We start from the raw sequence: 19,480 nt of genomic DNA on the forward strand, positions 1-19,480 counted from the left end.
CTCCTGAAGGTTAAGAAAACATTGAAAATTGAAGAAAAAAATTGCATCAAGATCTCAGGTAAATTTTTGAGTCAATTCAATCTGCAAAAGCTAGAAACTGATAGTCATACTTCTTCAAGTATTAACAAACTTCCCCCTGTCACATGTAAAGAACTACTTAATTCCTTCATGCAATCAAATGAACCTAGGCTTTAACATTTCAAGTTGTTCTCTCCCCCCCCCCCCCTATAAAAGTAATATCGTCAGTTCTGGGGAATTCATTGTTTTTTTGGACAATGGTAATGCCAAATTAGATGTTACTATGCCTAGACCATTTAAAGTATCAAAGCAAGAAATATTTCACTTGCAGTGTCTCTCTGCTAGTCCATAGGAAATTGTATGCTAATGAAAAACAAAAGAAAGACATCGGATCTAACCCATACTTTCAAGGTTGTAATTTCAGCCTAACCATTCATTTCCTACGAACTGCAAAACTCTGAAATGTTCTGAAAGAAAAGTAATAGTATTGATGTATCTCTTATGGGGGTATTTCAAAAAGCGATGATTAATAAGTAAGATTTTGTTATGCTTGAACCCCATTTTATAATACATCATCATTTGTTAATTACCAGGTTGCTGACGCATTTGCAATTGCATGAATCGCCAAATGAAATCTGCAATATATATTAGTAATCGTAAGTTGGCAAATCAAATGACATGATTTATCATCCAAAGTTGATCAGTGAGAATGTGTGATCTTCATTACAGGGTCCATTTGAGTATTAAAGGAAATTTAGCCGTCACTAATTTTGTGAACCTGATCACTACACTCAATTATGGATGATGTAATATACTTGAGTTAACTTGAGATGCCATCTGCCAGTGATGGTCTTGAAGTTCTAGTTCAATTGCCAGTATTCTGTTTTCGTAATGAGAAATAAAACGAAGTCCTGGTTGTGTTTCTGGTAATGAATTTGTGTTCAAATTTTGTGTAGCATTTTCAAAGGCTCTGTAGTTTTCTCTCCTTGAATGCTATCGTACTTGTGTAGAAAACTGCTGTACAATGGTACACTAGTATAGCAACTTGACCATTCTGCATAGCATTTTGCGAAGTGATGCTGGAAAAATTATGCCCTATGTTCGTTTTGAAGTTTATTAAAAAAATTACCCTGTAGTTAGTGTACGTGCATTTGCTTCCTTATCTAACTTTGGCTTTACTGAGAGGGTTTAAATCTAGTTTTTGTTATTAAAACCACTCCATAGAGACGTGTTTAATTTGCTATCAGTAGTGTTTCGTGCTTTGTTTTGTTAGTTTTGTATCACATGTATCGTATTTGGCTTTGTTTTCTTTCTGATAACTTGCCCTGTAGCGAAAGTAAAAGTATTGATGTAATTACACAGTACCTTTTGAAAGTCGTCAACTCAAGGAAACTGTAGCTGTATTAACAATTCAATCACACATAAAGTTCCACTTTCATCTCTTCTATTTGAACACCAGTCATGTTAAATGGATGGTAACGACTACCTTCTGTAGACAAAGAAGAAGAAGAAGTTAAAAAAAGATAGGGCTTTTGATTGGTTGCCATTTGAGGTCAGTAGAGGTCAAAGTCTGAATATGTTGTCAACTCTATCTGAAGAAAAATCATAACTTCAAGGAAGTTTGTATATATGCACCAAAGATACCTCATGACGTGCAACAAATCTATAATATGCTAAAGGTCATTGGAGGTTAAAACCTGAACAGAAAATTAGGCAGTCACTCCCTTTACATCAACAATGCGCATAATTAGCTAATTTTTATTTATAAATATACTAAGAAAAGACTTGTAAAATGGTCAACCCTCGATGGATTTTGATGGGAGTTTCAGCTATTTTCATGATTTGTAATGCCTATTTGAGTGATTATGACAATATTGTTCATAAGGACAGATGTTATCTGAATGAGTTTGAAAGTTACTGTATATGTACAGTTTATGGATCTTGATAAGCCTTGGTTGAGTTGTTTCATATTCAAAGATTTACAGAGTACAGATCAGCAATTAGCAAGCTCTGTGGATCTAGTGGTCTGCCTTTAGAAATAATCTGATTTACGTAATAAGCATCATGTGAATAGTTTGTTTGTTTGTACATTGTAACATAGTTTTCATTGCAATGAGCACTGAAGGGCAGGACGGGTGATTGGTGAGGTACAGGAGGAGGTGGACTGTGTTAACCACTGCCTTGTACATAGCAAGCTGGTGTCCCTTTGTACTGACAGTAATCACCCCCTCCATGTCCACCTTGTGAAACAAGTAATCCCAAGTAGTGGTGGGCTCAGGCAGTCTTCTTCTGTTACCAAAACCCACTATCCTTTATCTTTCATTTCTCAGGCTATTCAAATTCATAATATTAATTATAAACGTTAGATTTTCATTCTTGCCATTTCTGTACAGCCTGCTGCTTTTTCTTTATTTCTTCCTTTTTAGTTTTACTTCTTATATTCTTTTATGTGTCATTGGCTCGTGAGCACTGTAGTTTCCATTTAAAGATCAATTAAGTTATTCTTACTCTTACTCTTACTTAATTGGTTCAAGCGGTCATCAAGGTTTGACCCGCCTTCAACTTCATGAGTCATTCTAAAAAGTATACACAGTGATGACAGCATTTATCAAACAGGAACAAAGTTTGTATTTCAATGACAGAACATTTGAAGAAGAAGTAAAGTAAAAAGAAAAAACATGGTAGGCTCTTACATCACATTATGATACCTTCAATGTTTGTTGGACCAATTAATGTTCAATAAGTGAGTATATTTCCTAATAATAAGAAGGTTTTCCCAAAGAGGATCATTGAAGTAGCTACAGTACTGTAACCAAGAAAAAACAAACCCCTAAACAAAGAAACAACAGTGCTAAATTACATTAAAGATCTTAGTGATAATGCAGTAAACTGCCTTAGATTTTAATCCCGAAACATGCTATAACTGCACTGGAGTTGGTTAATTAAGGAGATATATGTCACCGTATAGAAGAATGAATGTCTGGTATTGTATCTTAAATTTGTCAAGGTACCTAAGTTGTATAACCTAATTATTAAATGTACGGGCTGTAATTAACCCTTACGTTCCTATAAATACATCAAGTACCCTCAACTACCCTGGTACAGTTCTTCCATCTGTCTGTGGGTTCATCGAAGGAGACATCGTATCTGAATATATCAAATATTCATTTATACCTGTAGCACCTTCAATCATAATATACTTCCCTTAGGCATTCTTAAGGTTCCCTTATTTTCACTCATGTTGTTGTTGACTGAGTCGTTAACATTCACATTCTTGGGGGTCCTAATTCAAAGATGTCGTAACCTGGCATAAAATAAATTTGATATTTTGAAGATCATCGAAAAACAATTTAGCCAGAATGCCAGAGGGTGACATGAAACAACAATGTTATATTGTCTGAAGTTTCAATGGCTGGATTCTCACTGAATACCGACCCGGCCTAAATTTTGGCAAAAGAATTGATTCATCACGATAGAGTGATCATTTACTTATACAAAAGTAACCAACGGGTTTTTGCAGATTTAGAGATAGGTTAGACTGTTTATAATGGAATGTATAATATTGATGATTTAATAGAACATGTTTTGGTCAAGTTGTTAGAATTTATAAACCAGTGGATTACATTTACGTCTACTCCGAGGAGTCTAGTCGTCACTAACGCTGGAGCACAGTGATTTAGCAGAGTTGAATTCTATAGGACAGGTCTTGAAGACTGAAATAGCTAAAGAAAAGGTAATTAGTAAGGTACTTTTTCTCGACCTATGACATGTTGTCACGATGAAAGTTCTTCCTTATGACACTCTTTAAATGCAGACCTTCAGTAGGTTTCATTACAAGTGCATCTTTGTAGTCAATATAAGTATTTACTTTTTTTAATCGTAATAGTTTTTGTAATGAAGTAAGTAGCTGTATTCAGTACTCAAGTTACACATTTACTGTGCCTGGTTCCTTATTTCATTTATTAAATAAATGTTACTTATTAAGCAGACAAGTTTCTTGACACTGAGTCACTAAATTGTCATACACCTTGAAACCCTAGTCTGTGAAATGATCCTTCGGTGCCAGTGTTGCAATATTCACATACCATAAATCTTGACCTATTGGCAACTGCAAAATCATTTGTCTTGTCTCACATATAGCTAAATGCTGTTCAGATTGACTGAGCTGCTACACAAATTTAGAGATACAAAGCAGTGTTTGAAAACAAAACTGTTGGTGTTGCCAGGTTTTCTTTGAGAGAAGACATTTACCGTAAATGCAAAAAATCGTTAACACAAAGTTATGTCTCTCTGTTAGTTTCTGTCATGTAAGACAGGAGAATCTGTACTTGACATATATATGTACTATTAGTTGTGATGGGTGACTTAGAATTTGATGGGGACATTGAGAATAGATCCTGATCAGGTGGAATGGCACGGTCCCTCAGTCTCTTTGAAATTACTTTCATGCCCTGGGCCTTTGATAGTCAGATAAGACCTTATAGACAAATATATCATCAAGTTCCAGTATCAAAGTCTTCATTTTTCTTACAGTGTACCATGAAAATATGAATAAATTATTTTTTATCCATGTTACCCTGTGACCCCCAATTGTCCAAGGAGGAGGGGGAGCCTGGGGTTCTCTTGTCCCTCTTGTCAAGTCTGTTTGCACCACAAGCCATCAGGAAGGTATTGAACAGTAAACTGTATGGTTATGTTTTCCAAATGGTATCATGAATGTTTTCGCAACCTGGTTGACTTTTGCTTCCTTATTTATGAAAAGTCTACTTTTAATAGTAAATATCTGGATGATGATGTCATAGAGAACAGCTCTTAGGATTACATGCTTTGTTAAAGTACCTGCCTCCATGAATTGAACATGGTGGAAAGGAAGATGAATTTCGGCTTAACTAAAATACCTACTGTAGATGCAACTAAAAACTAAACCTATACAGCATTGCTTAGCAACTACTTCTGACAATTAGATAAGTACTACAATTTGGGGTAAGCACAACAAATAGTATTTACTGTTTCAATCCTCTCTTATCTGTCTTACAGTATATACATATGCACTCTGATCTATGCTAGCCTACAGTAAGAACTGGTAAGTATCTTGCACTGCACCCGCAATGACCATTTATGATGTCACTGTCCTTCATTCATTAATTCTACCATTCAGAAGTTCTACAACCTTGTTCTTGACCTTGATTATCATCAGCCAGAATTCACTGGTAAAGTTCAACCTTCATGGAAGTTTCTGGTACTAAGATAGTGGCTGCTTCATCCAACTCATCCACAACAAATCTTCCATTTATAGTACCCTTGAAAATTTTCCATGTATTTTGAGTCTGTAAATGTTTATTTCTTGCTGAAGATGAAAGAAATCGATCTGATGGAGATGCTTGTAACCATGGTAACTCAAAAAGTTCATGGTGGATTAACTTCACGCTTGGTATGTGGATCTGTCTCATTGAGTACAGTACAAGGACACTACAATAGTCTTTTCTGTGAAGGTCAAAGGTCTTTTGGGGGTCAACAGGGGTCAATGTCTGAAAACATGGTTTGTAGATCCCTTGGTTTAGTACAAGAATTCTATTGAAATGGGTGGAGGTCAAAGGTCAAACGTTGATACTTGGCCATATTTTGTTGTTTTGTTTTTCCTTTTTAAACCCTTTTTGGCCTCCTAGTCTGTAGCTAGTCACTACCTGCAGGTACTGTAAGTATCATTCATAAATACTCAAACCAGTCTGTCAGTTTGGAGGTTTCTATACTATTGCATTCATTGCTATGCAGTGCTAACACTATGTATACTATGCATACCCTGTTTTAAATGGGATTTTAGTACTAAGAAATGCCTCTTAAAGTTATCGTATTAACATGTAGCTATTGCAGGGTGTATGAAGCATGAATGATTGATGCTTGCTCTTGTTTAGTTTATAAGTTCGATTCTCGTTACTGGGAGGCAACAAATTATTAAGAGAAATTAAAATGGCACGTGTGTGGAAACTCAAGATGTATAAATCTTTCTTCCAGACAATAAAATATTAACAAATTTTAGTGTTGAATTTTTCAGTCTTTTGGTCATGAAATGTGTGTGATGACTGTGATCATGTCTTGCTGAGCAAGGAAATACCAATTTTTGTCAAATTGCTATGATGATTCAAAAGCATGTGTGTGTGTGTGGGACTGGGAAGGAGGAAGACATTGTGTTTGGTAAGTATTCTATCCTGTAAAAGTATTTCAATGGTTGCTTATTAATTTTCTATTAAAAGACCATGCGTATGCATCACTGATATCATAATTGCATAGATATGCAACATTAATTTAATACCATAAATAGGTGATTGGTCAAAGGGAAATTCATTAATTTTGAAGTTGAAGCTGGTTGAAATTATCATAATTTGGTGACAAGATATGGTGCTGGTATTACAATAAAGTAATTAAATTTGTGGGGCACAAAATTTCTGTTCCGTGGATTAATATTGGATTAAGCTGTTTTAACTCAGAAAAATAAAGGAGAAAGAAGGTCTTTGATGTATAGAAACGCATAGAGCTGTCAATTGTCCGAATGTACTGTAGTAGGGTGGGTATCCAATACATGTTTTAAATACTGTACCTATGTCAGGTACTACTGTATAGGCTGGTTAAAATCTAGACTATACTGTAGCTCTACAACCAGATGTTAGACAGACAGAGGTATGGAAAAATTGATTTGCTTTTCAATGGGGTATTATTGAATAAACAATATATTTCGGTCTGGGCTGCGGCACCAAAATTTGTTTGTTTTGCTTTCGTATTTTTCTGTTGGAATTTAAAGTTTTTAACTACGCATCTACCAAAGTCAAGAATCTCTTGTTGTCATCTTTATAGCCCAGTAGTCTCCCTTGACCCATGATATTTTCAAGATAATCCTCCTCTCTGAACCTTGACATTTCCAAACCTCATTCCTTGACTGTGCTGTTGAACACATGTACTGTTCAGATTCTAACAGGAAAATAACTTACCGTAGATAGAGTTACACAAAGTTCTAATAATACTTTGTAACCTAGACTGGAATGCTCTCCGATGATAAGTCTTAATATGTCTATGATATCAGGGAAATGAACTTCTATGGCCAGAAACAGTTGGAAGTACCAGTTTGAACAGCAAAAACAGTGGTTTAGACCAACCCTCCTCTGCATGTTTACCCATCATCTGTACTTAGGAGACTATGAACTTACTTATTACTACTTTAGTTCTCTTTTGGTGTTGAAAATTGGTTAAGATGGACAGTAAATCTAATCTTCCTCTTAATCAACCTAGTTTTTGATATAAAAAGGAAGAAGTTCATTAATTGACCCCCAACTCCCCCCCCCCCAAAGGAGGTGGTTTGTGTTTTTGTACAGTATGCAAGACAATAGAATACACACACTCTGCAGAATTTTATACAGTAGTATAAACAGTATGGAAGGTCTGATATATCTTGATACATCTCAACTTCCACAGCTGAAAGTTACAGAACTTGAAAGCTGTGTTCTACCACTGATATAAATGTATATAAGTAATATAGAGGGTGGTACAACCTGCCTATCCTTGCCTGCCTTAAATCCTAAATGGCTGCCATATTTAAGGAACGTATTCCAACCATACACTGTGATACTTTCCTCCATGACTTATAAATGCAACTGATGAAATTCCTGTTGATTTTCTATATTTTAAATTTTACCATATATATATATACAGTATATTAAAAATTATTACAAGAATTATGTGTCAGTGTATTTCAAGAGACATATTTTGCCTGTAAAAGATTTATTAGTTTTTTTCTTCTGATAAAATCATAAAATTCTATAATGATACTTATTCATAATTAAGCCTAGCAGGTGGTTTGAGGATATGATTTTCCTGCCAAAATCTGACATCAGTTGTCAACTTAACTTTGAAAACAAAAGAGTTGTCTTTGATACTGTAATCTGTGATTGAATCAGTCATTGAGTGAGGCAAGTCATTTCTACACAACCAGTCAATACTGAATTGAAATATTTTGATAAATTAATTCCCTGAGATATATTTGGTAACTATGCATTGAACATTAGACTAGACATTGCATGGCAACTATGCAAGCTCTGCCAGGAAGTGCTTCTACTTGCAGTGTCCTCTCTCCAGAAACTTTTGGAAAGAGAGTGCATTGCTATAGCAACAGGCAGTGGTAGAGGGTTCAATCTTTGCAGGAGGGGGGGGGGGGTGGGGGGGACTAGAAACAAGGAACAGGGAGACATGTGATATTGATTTGATAGGGAAATAGGTACGTCCTCTTTGTATTCTGTACAGCAACTTGGTATAGAGGTGGACCCATTTACCACATCTATGAAAGATGTGATTGTGCTTGGAATCTTTGCGATCGTTTCTGCTTTGTTTACAAAGGCATGATGTATTAATTGAACATTTCTGAAATTGCAATATATCTAATTATTTGAACATTTCTGAAATTGCAATATATCTAATTATTTGAACTTTTCTGAAATTGCAATATATATATCATTTTCCATTCAGCTGTCACAGCTTGTCAAGGTGAAGAATGATCACTAGAATGAGTTTGTTGACTTAACCTTTAAACATTACCTTAAAGAAAAAAAAGAAGAAAAAAACAGGAACAGTTGTATTTAAAAAATGTTGCTCCGTGTTATAAAACTCATCAAACAGCAGAACTTTCAAGAGAAGCATAGAATTCAGCTTTCATTCCATTTTTTACAGGTTCTTTGTTTTTAAAGTGAACTCATATGGTACAGTGGCATCTTAAAATTTGCGTTAGTGTTGCAATGACGTCTTTGCTAATGGATATTCAGAATACGGAATTACTTCTGCATTTCCCTGTAGCATTGCAGTCTATTTCAAGGAACTGCTTCCACTTGAGGTTATTTTGAAGAGGAGGTAATTTTGAAGAGGAGAAAAGACTCCTTTGTAGTTTAAAAGCAAATGATTATAAGTGGAAAATAAGGCTTTTATTCAAACTACGTCTTGACTTGACCACTAACTGTGTTTTGTCACCGAAGGAGCAAAAATGTTCTTGCTTATGCACAATAATTGTACCAGGAAAGGTGAAATTGAGTCAAGCTCTTCACAGGTATGCAAATGAGAGAGTGAACTGTTATATCACATTAAATCTGTGGGACACACATTTTTTGTATTGGAATAACCAGTTAGTAACCAGTAACTAAATATTTATAGCATCATAAATCTTTTTTACTTTATAATATAAAGAGGTACCCCATTCAGGATTCTGTTTCTTTCGGAAGAATCTTGTTTCTTCGGGAATCATGGAAGAAACTGGAAATGACTAATGTCATTCGGTTCTCCGAAAGAAACTGGAGGAAACCAGAAGAAACTACTTACAGTAACTAAGTATCTGGAAACAACAAACTCAAATTGGAATCATGAAACTTGAAGATAACATTTCTTTTAAGTCTTATCTCTGTTACAATGTTTTTCAAGTCTAAATTGATTACAATTTAAAGCTAGTGTCTCTTTAAAGTCAATCTCTGTCAAAAAAAAATATCTTTCAAAGTTTTTAATCTAGACCTATAGTAAAGACCTGTCTACTTTCTTTGCCTTCATACAACACCTTTGAAAACCCCTTTCATGTGCAAGGTTCTTGCCTCCTGCCTCTTAAAATGGTAGGCAGTTTAAAAAAAAAAGCCTTTGTCAGTGTCAACGTTAACAATGTACATGTGGTATGAATTCTTGAGAGGAACAAATTATGGATTTTGATTTACAAAGCTTTTTATAACAAATTCTAAACTGTATGTGGATGAATGATTTTTAATTACAAATGGGTAATTTTAAAGGCAATTGCTCAATAGGGACAAATCAAAATATGTCATCTAGTTGTAAGATTCTGAGAAAAATTGCTGTGTGCACTGTTGTACTGTACCTTCTATAAAAGGGGAAATAAACCGTTTTGCAGTACCCTCATTTCAACAGGAGCAACACAAAATGCTTGAAGACATTTCTTTCAACCTTAAAAATGGATTTAATTGTCACCCATGGCATTGGCCATTTTGTTTGAATTCTGACAGTTACCACTTGTTTTGTGACGTAAGCGAGCCACATATCGCATTTCAACACATACATTTTCTACGCGCTGTTCACGATAACTAAGGCAATATCTAGTCAATTTTTTCTTAAAAACTTTGCGGGTTCTGGAATATTTGAAAAAAAAAGATAACATGGATGCATTTGGACTTGACTGCTTTCAAATCGAGCCTGAACACACAGTGAAGGAACTGAGACAAGGAGACCTAGAGCTTGTTAAACAGATTGCATCTGTGGCTGACACTGGCAGTTACTACTGTATATTATGCTAGCTAGTAGCCTAATACTTCAAACACTAGTAACAGTTCTGAGATGGAGGGACAAGCCTGGTGCTTTTGTGCCTTTTGTACGTTCTCTTTTCTCTGGAAACCTTTTCCAGTCAGAAATAAAATTATATCGTTTTCCCTCCCCTGCTCCTTCTTCCCCTCTCCTGTTTAAATGCTGTGTCCATGGTCCCCCCCCCTCCCCCATCCCCTGACACACCCATTCAGATCATTAAGGTGAATCATCTGACCAATTCGTTGGCAATTTAGTATTCATGAGACCACTCTTCAGGTAGTGGATTTGCTATGTGGCTGCATTGTCAGAGGGAAGCAGATGTGGCTCATGTACAGTACTGTAATACTACACATTAATCTTACAGTGCAGTTAGTATACAGTGTACTGGAACATGACATAATGGGATGCCTGAATCCTGTAGTACAGCTCTGTAATAAAATAGGATCCACAAACCCTATAGGTTTAGAAGGTTGCCCTTTGCTTTTCTCAGGGTTTTCTTTTGAAGGTCAAGGTTTGTTTGCCAGACAGGTGCCAGTACTTGGTGGCTATGTCATCTTGTAAGGAATCATCGCATTTCATACTTATTCTATGTAAATATTCTTATATGTTAACCTGGCCCATAAAACAAAGTTTGTCAAGTTTTGGTTTTTGTTTAGAGTAAAGTAAGCATACATTTGATTGGCTCAATTATAAAAGGTTTGAACTATGTGGACTTTGGTTGCCTTTGTTGAATCCATCTACTTTATATGGATTCCTACTTCTGGTAGGACAGATCTACTGTATCTGGAAAGCAGTTAGGTTGCTCCTGGGACATCTGCAGTTTGCGATGTTTGCCTGCTCCTACAACGTATACATAGTGCAAAGAGTTTAGTTGCTCAGGCTGAGACATGAATCTGGAGTTTGGTTACTTGTAAGAGCAAGACATCTATATGGACTTACAGTAAGTTGCTCCTCAGACATTTAGAGTTTAGCTACTCCTGAGACATGAATGTGGAGTTTGGTTGCTTGTAAGAGCAAGACATATACTGTATATGGAGTTACAGTAAGTTGCTCCTGAGACATTTATAGATATACAGTAGAGTTAAACTTCTCCTGAGACATGAATGTGGAGTTTGGTTACTTGTAAGAGCAAGACATCTATATGGAGTTACAGTACAGTAAGTTGCTTCTCAGACATTTATAGATATAGAGTTAAGCTACTCCTGAGACATGAATGTGGAGTTTGGTTACTTTTAAGAGCAAGACATCTTTATGGAGTTACAGTAAGTTGCTCCTCATACATTTATAGAGTTTAGCTGCTCCTAAGTGTAAGACATTTATGCAGAGTTTAGTTGTTCCTGAGATATCTACGAGGAGGTAAGATGCTTCTAAGACATTTGGAGTTAGGCTGCTCCATATTAACAAGTTATTAAGTGTTTAGTTCAACACAGATACATTTTTTGCCTCAATTTTAATGTAATAATGATGTTTTAATTGTTCAATGATAGTATACAAACAAAGTTGTATACTAGCCATAATGAACTCTTGGAAGCGTTATGATCTGCAGTTATAGACTGCGTATTGTTGTGCTTCGTGTAAGTACGGTAGGTGGAACAGATATGACAGAACCCTCTGTTGAGTTAAAACAAAGGTTTGGAGTTGTTCAGTTCTTGTCTGTGTGTGTTTTTTTCTGTGTCTTTTTGTGACTGTTGATGTATAAGACGAAAGTAGGGCACTTCATTGACTGAATCAATTCATATTATGGACATATTACATATACTGTTTGGTGTTAAAAGCCAGAACTGACTAGAGCTCAAAAAGATAAACAACAATGTTGATGTTCTAAATCTAGTCAGTTGACGATATGTCAGAGCCAAATTTATTCCGTAGAAGTGTTTGTTAACCTTTTTTTCTTTTACTCTCTGGGGATTAACAATTGTCAGAGGGTTTCTAGATATTTACTTTGTTCCCCGCTTACCTGTCTCCCCACAACATTTGCACCTCATTCTACCGTGTCTAGTATGCCCTGGTAATCTTTTAAAACTGTGCACCCTCAGTGACCGGTCCCTTCCGGTCAATGCCCTTCCTTCTCATTCTGCCATCCAAAGTGTTTACTCATGCGTTTTCGTAGTGGATTCAAATCGTTCGAAAACTGCCCGGATTACATTGGATTATTACCTTCTTTACATCCTATTGGATTGCTAAGCGTTTCAACAGCCTATTACAGCCTGATTTATAAGTATTCTTTTCTTAATAGGGAAGGGAGTTTGGGAGCTGTTTTTAGTGTGCAACTCACGCCCATGTGTTCGTTTGTGGGGAGACAGGTAAGCGGGTCACTCGTAAATATATAAACCAGTAAGTTTTATAATATGCACTGTAATAAAGTGTGTAATAAATATAGTCAAACTATGTACTGAGTAAAATAAGCGGTTTTGAGAAATCCTTTCATGGATAATTGATGAATGGGCTTAAATTTTGCTGAAATGCAATAATTCTCTGTTATAAATATTACAAGGTTTTTTTTGCTTTAGTGACCATAAATAAGGAGTAAAAGGTGTTTTTCATGTTGGGGGGGGGGGGCAAAAATTGTTGTCTTTAAAAGTTGACATGGGATTACTCAAATCGTTGTTTACAGAATTGTATTTACGTTACTGTTTCTGCTATAGGGAGCATTGACATATCTTTACTGCATGCAGTCAGGTAGTAAACCCCCTCAACTACCAGCTTGTGTACTGATGTGGAATTGTATTGGACAAGAAAATTGTCTGGACTTTGCCTCATGCTAGGCTGTTTGGATAAGTGCTTTTGAATATATATATGTATATAAATCTTGGTGTTACGTTTACCATGTCAAGAAGTAACAGTTTTATCTGTGTAGCTGTCGCAAATACTGCAGGCGATGTTAAAGATCGAAGCAGCCATCAAGGAAAATAAAGCGTTTTATGTTCACTATCCTGTGATATTCTGTGAAATTTCTTCATGGTATGATGGTCCTTTGATCAGAACAATAATCATGAAGGAGATTTGTAAAATGCAGAGTAAGTTCCAGTTCCTTTGTCAACTTTGACAGACATTTTACCAAACATGAATTTGTTCATTAATATTATACATTACTGCAGGGCTGATGTTTAGGAGGCAACTCTTGTTTGTCGTGTGCAGACTGGCAGGGTTTATCCCCCTAAATTTAAGATTGAGATATCTCATATATATATGCAATTATTAAAGTAGCTTTTTCTAGTTATCATGGACAAACTTTGTGATGTATTTTGTATAGGGGTGTATATATATGCAATTATTAAAGTAGCCTTTTCTAGTTATCATGGACAAACTTTGTGATGTATTTTGTATAGGGGTGTATATATATGCAATTATTAAAGTAGCTTTTTCTAGTTATCATGGACAAACTTTGTGATGTATTTTGTATAGGGGTGTTCACGTCTATAAGCTACTCCAAGCTTCTTACAAGTGGGCATTCCTTAGTCTCTTTCTCTATGAAATTATCATGTGCTGTGTATGACTATGTTGTTTATTTCAAAATTGACTGAAGTAATAAAGTTCAGATTGAATGAATGAATGATCATGCAATTTCTGTGTATTTTGACCTGATCATTTGTTGTCTAGGTTGGAGTGGAGCCAAAGAAAGTGGTTCATCTACACATTTTGGAGAAATAGTAAGGAAGTCACGTAAAACAACAATTATTGTGCTTCTGTACTCATTCGTTCTGGAAATTGGTGTGATACTGGGTATCAGACTCACATTGATAAAAACTCATGAATAAGAATGTTGTTGCCCTCTATTGACATGGAAATGGAATGCTTTGTACATGCATGGTAGATTGATTGCTCATATCATGAGCTAAAAGCATTCTTTTGATGGAAGTCAAAGGTTATGTGAGGTCAACATGGGCCAAAACATTGTTTATGGTGAGGTCAAGCCTACAGAGGTCAAAATGTGAAAGCCATTAGAGTATCTTCTCCCAAGAATCTTTAACCTAGGTAAAGTTTGTATACAGTACAGTATGGTTTTGATGTGATGATTTGCAGCAAGCCCGCAGTTACAGTACTTAGCTTATTAAGTTTAAAAACTTAATGATATCATTGTACTAACTACCCAATCCCCTTGAAAAGCCAGAAGCAAAGGCTTTTTGCTGTGTAAAAGAATTTCAGCTTTGATATTACTGTACACTTGTGGCAAGAAACCCATTAGGAGAATTGTTGTTCTGGTTAAACATGAAAACAGCAGAATACTGTGCACAAAGCAACAGAACAAAAGCAGTTATTTGACTCCAATGATAGGACAACAACACCTTTCAAGGATAGACTCTGTTTGTCAGCAGAGGTTACAGGAAGCTTTCATAATGGTATGCATCGATTTTAACAACTCTCATTCCATGGAAGTCAGTCATTTGAAGTTTATATGACAAATTATGACACAGCTAGTTATTACAAATTTTCTGGCCCAAGGTTATTCAATGACAATGGGACTGTTGTATTTTTTGTCGTACTTTCTTGAATCCATACTATATTTCACATCAGAGCAACAGAAGGTACAGTACTGTACTGTATACTTTTACAGACAGTTTTAAAAGTACTGCTATGTGAGTAGTATTTAGTGTGATTTATTTGTGTCTGAGGGAGAAACAGGAGGACGGGAGGGAGGGAGGGGGGAGATGAAGGGAAAGACAAATAAGGACTGGTGGAGGGATGGGAGTGGGGAGGGGGGAGACAATCTTGAGGGGCTGAGTTGAGAAAGGGCTTGTCAATTTTGGTACTGTACACTCAATTTCAGGTTTGCCAACATGAACTACTGGTTTATTATTTTGCTACTTACCACTTGCCTACAGGTACTGTTCTTATCACATTGTACAATGTGTTGGGAATATATATTTTACAACAAAGCCACAAAAATAAGGTGGTACACTACAGGCGAAAGTTTGTTCTATATGTATTTTTATATAGGCTATTCTTTTCATTAACAAGATTCTTAATCTACATATTTGTCACTATATTTTATAGGTATTTTAACTTTTACAGCCTATGATTGGGATTTATTTTGAGTTAGTAGGTAGTTTAACTTTACAGCTGTTTGTTGGGATAATTTTTGGCATCATTTTATGCCATTTTGCAGAAATGTAAAGCATTTTGTGATAGTTTTGATAGAGCTCATTAAAACAAAAAAATACCCTTTGAGTGGATTATTAGCACATTGTAAACTTTTGAAATTTGCAAGTTGTTAGTATTAAATAGGCACACCATGTACCGCAGCTTCAAAGGATTCGGATACTTGCCGAAAGTTGCTATCAATGTGTAACCTTGCTTTCATGTCTCTATAAACAAAGATAAAAATATGTCTCTATATAAACAAAGATTAAAATATAGGGTTGCACAAGGAGAGACTCTCCTGCATGTTGATATCTTGCAGAAAATGAGAATTGTGTTCTGTTAATAGTTTGGGAACATTTTGGTGACATTTGGTGGGATTTGGAATTTGCTCTGGTTTTTTATATAAAAGAAGATCAACGATGACTAATATTCAGGTTAACAATTTTCAGACTGGTCATGGAACAAGATGTAGGATTCAAAGACAAACATCATACACATTTTTTGTGTTTTCGTGTCTTAGCACCCGACATTCTTTTGAAATAGTTCCATCATATTTGGGTTATTTTTAGCCTATAGGATGAATGCATCAAACTTTTCCAACTTTTTCAACTTTTCCAAGTAGTACATCCTGTCTGTGAAATGTCAAAGTTGAGATATGAGGTAAGAAGACTTCCACAAACCATTTGAAATGTATACCTGTACAGTACAACCTTTTTCTGTACTCCTTTCGAAATCAATCGACCAACTTTTCTCCACCCATTTTAGCAGTGATTAAATTATGATTTTCTGATTGTTCATCAGTCTGTGCATTGCTTATTCATTCATACTAATCTAGTTAATTATTATACATAGATATAAACATTGAAATCTATGTCAGATGTGTTAAATCATGTATGTACAATGTCAAAATTGGGCAATTGCTGTTCAAAAAAGAAAGTGGGTCTGACGTTCCGAACCTAGCAGCCTCTGAAGTAGATCCTGCTAGGATCGAAACGTCAGGCCATCTTACTTTTACACATTCTCTTATACACAGGCTCTTTAGTGGATAAGCAGTTTGCTAACAGTTTTTTTATAGTTTTTTTTTTCAAACAGAAAAGTGTGTGAGCAACCCTGTCAATTGGCAAACCTATTTCTGTAGGGCCTTATATTGTACGTTTTTTAAACATGCTATGTTAGAGTGTTATTTTAATCTGTTTTCCTAACATTTATGAGGTATTGAAAACAGGATTGAAGATAAAATTTGAATTCAGCTCAATATAGCAAATTATAAACTGATAATGATGTCATTATTGTAATTATTAATATTGAAACCCAACATGTTGTACCCTACAAGTACTGATAATTCTTACTTAGCATTAACAAAACTGATTCTTGAGTTAAATGATCGCTGCAAACTTGTGATATTTAGATATTTTCATGCATGCTTTTTTTAGGTGGCCGAAAGAGTTAAACGTGGTTTAAAAGTTGGCCAAACTTTGTTTAATTCGGTTGTAGTCATTTACTCTATAGAAGTGCTGTTACCCAAGGGAGAAATTGGGAATTACCAAATGTGGAGGTTTTGATTCATCCCTATGGTATATTCATAAATATTCTGATTGCGCTACAGTATTTGACAGACTCATTGACTTGTACTGTATTGACAGTATATGGGAAGTTACAGAATTATTTTCTAACCACCAGTAAACATATCTTGAATGAATATATTGTCCCTATTGTAAAAACTATGTTCTATTAAATAAGAGGACTAATGAGTCGATTGCTGCATGAGTAAATTAAATTAAAGTTTCCCTTTATGGCATTTTCCATTCTGTTCCAGAAAACCATTGAATTAGACAGACCTGTTTGTCAAATGAAAAACTGTGATTTCTATCAGATTGTGAAATATTGGTAAATGAAGGCTGCAAGCAGAATCTAACAGCTGAAACTGACATTGATTGTATTATTCCTGTACAAAACACCTTAACATATCAAATCACTCTTCGTTTGTCCCTGAAATATTGTGAACTTTCTGTTTCATAAAAATTGCAATTTCCTTTTTTGCAATCATTGCGATAGTGATGGAGAAGATGAAATATCGAACCAAATATGGTGTCAGCTAGTGTATGCTTGCGAGTTGGGCTTCCACTCAAATATATTACTAACAATTTTGATAAAATCTTGGTGAATTTTTTCAGTTGAACTAAGGTGCTAGAATTTACAAAACAGTTGAATACAATTAAATGTTGGACCTGAATTGGACGACTGATTTTCATTAACTTTTACTGTCACTGTGTCACAGCTAGAGTACTTGTTGTGACATGCATTACACTGTCACAGAGAATATATTGAATATCATAATAAAAGGTTAAAAACATAACCTGCATGTCAGATTTCAACAGATTTCAACTTGTTGGAGGTTCCCACATCTTTTAATACCAAGGATTCTGCTAAACAGTATATATGACATCAGAAAATCAAAAAATTGCCAACAAAAAGGGGGTTATACTTTAAAGAAAAGCTTTCATGGTAGATGTGCACTATTTAACACGATACTTTTTGTGATTTAGTCATCTGGACCTATTATATCTATGGCTGAAACAGTTGTAAGCTATTGTAAGCTGTATCTGTCAAGTCATTTTATTTTATGCTGACAGCAAGTCTTACATTGTTATCCAGTAGTTTTTTTTAATTGCTATTGGTTTGTCTTAGCTCTAAACTAAAAAGGGACCAAGTTCAGATCTTTGTTACCAAGAAAATACTGCAAAAGAGGGGCACTTTAATATTCTTTCAAATTTCAATAATTGTGTTCATGGTGGTTAACTTGTTGTTATATTTATGTTGGAATGGTAAAGTACAGTATTGGCTACATTTTACAAGTTTTTTTTATCATGTTCTCTTGTGTTAAGGAGGTAGGGAGAGTGGGTGGGGAGGGGGGGGGGAAGAGTGGGGCTAAGAGGTTGACTAATTGGTTATGATGAACTTTAAATTACATTGCATAATGCAGTAAAACTTTGTAGAGGATTGTAACTATCAGGGAATATGGGTGGTCTTCTCAGGCTTTCGCCCGGTACTAATTAAGATGTATAAGTTACGGGTGAGCGCTCAGTAAATTCAGAAGTAAGTTGACAACATTGTGTTTGATAGTGAGAGAGGCAAAAGGACAATTTTATTTGATTATTGGAAGGATATGTATTTGTTTGGTCTCAAAGATTATATGTAGAAAGAGGAGTTAAACCAGCAAATGTCAACAAGCCGTTCCCTCCTCAAGCACTCTGACATTTTCGTCGCTTTGGTTAAGTAAATAAATGAGAGGTAATGAAGTTAAGTAGTACAGAAGAACTACCACTGTTTAGTCTCACCCTGGAAGTAATAATACCATGGTTACAGGTCCAGTTGGGTCAGTCAATTTATCAAGGTTATTGTTGATGCAGTTTTTTTTTATATTTCCTGCAAGTCAAGTCGGGTTTTTTGCTGGTGGTTGCTAAACTTTCAAACAGTGTGTAGTCAGTATGTGGTTTCAAAGTAAACTTCACAGGTTAATCTTGAATTTTAATTCAAGGTGTAAAAATACAGTAGGTTACAAAGTACAAATAAAAAACTGGTGTAGCAAAGAGGTTGATCCAGTAGAGCCCTGAATGGAAATTTTGAAAAGAGTGTATATCTCTCACTCATGTGTGAACCAGAGTAGTTGTTCCTCTACGAATAACTACTGTATGACAAATTCTACATATATATGAATCTGTGTTTTAGTTAACTAATTCAACAAGTGTAAAAGAAGCCAACACTTGTGGGGTGTTACATTAGGCCCCTCATTCAGAATTATGCGATGCATCCTGTATCTCGTGGGTTTGTAAACGTATGTGGGACATTGAACTCACATTACACATTACAAGTCTGGTCATCTCTCTGTATTGGACATAAATTTGAGCATTTTCAAACATATCTGCTAACTGGTTTCAATAATACTTTCCTGAATTTTGTCTCAACTACTTAAAATTGTTGTTAGACTTTAGTCAGAGTGACATTTTTAAAGAATTTTATAATATAAATTAGAATTTTTTTGTTACAAAAC

General features: G+C 35.3%; 1 protein-coding gene across 4 annotated transcripts in view; it reads left to right on the forward strand.

The window, feature by feature from the left end:
- Positions 1 to 19,480, forward strand: part of LOC139972133 (uncharacterized) — a 70,874-nt gene that overhangs the window by 8,792 nt on the left and 42,602 nt on the right. The window contains exon 1 of one of the 4 annotated variants that reach the window (XM_071979096.1): positions 5,063 to 5,101. The exons of 2 other annotated variants lie outside the window; for them this stretch is intronic. The gene's annotated coding sequence lies outside the window, so the exon portion shown is untranslated. Of the gene's footprint in view, positions 1 to 5,062; positions 5,102 to 13,186; positions 13,365 to 19,480 lie in introns of those variants that run through there. One more of the 4 variants, XM_071979098.1, reaches the window with a different exon arrangement.

The sequence above is a fragment of the Apostichopus japonicus genome, chromosome 8 (genome assembly GCF_037975245.1).
Source record: "Apostichopus japonicus isolate 1M-3 chromosome 8, ASM3797524v1, whole genome shotgun sequence".
Lineage (NCBI taxonomy): Eukaryota > Metazoa > Echinodermata > Holothuroidea > Aspidochirotida > Stichopodidae > Apostichopus > Apostichopus japonicus.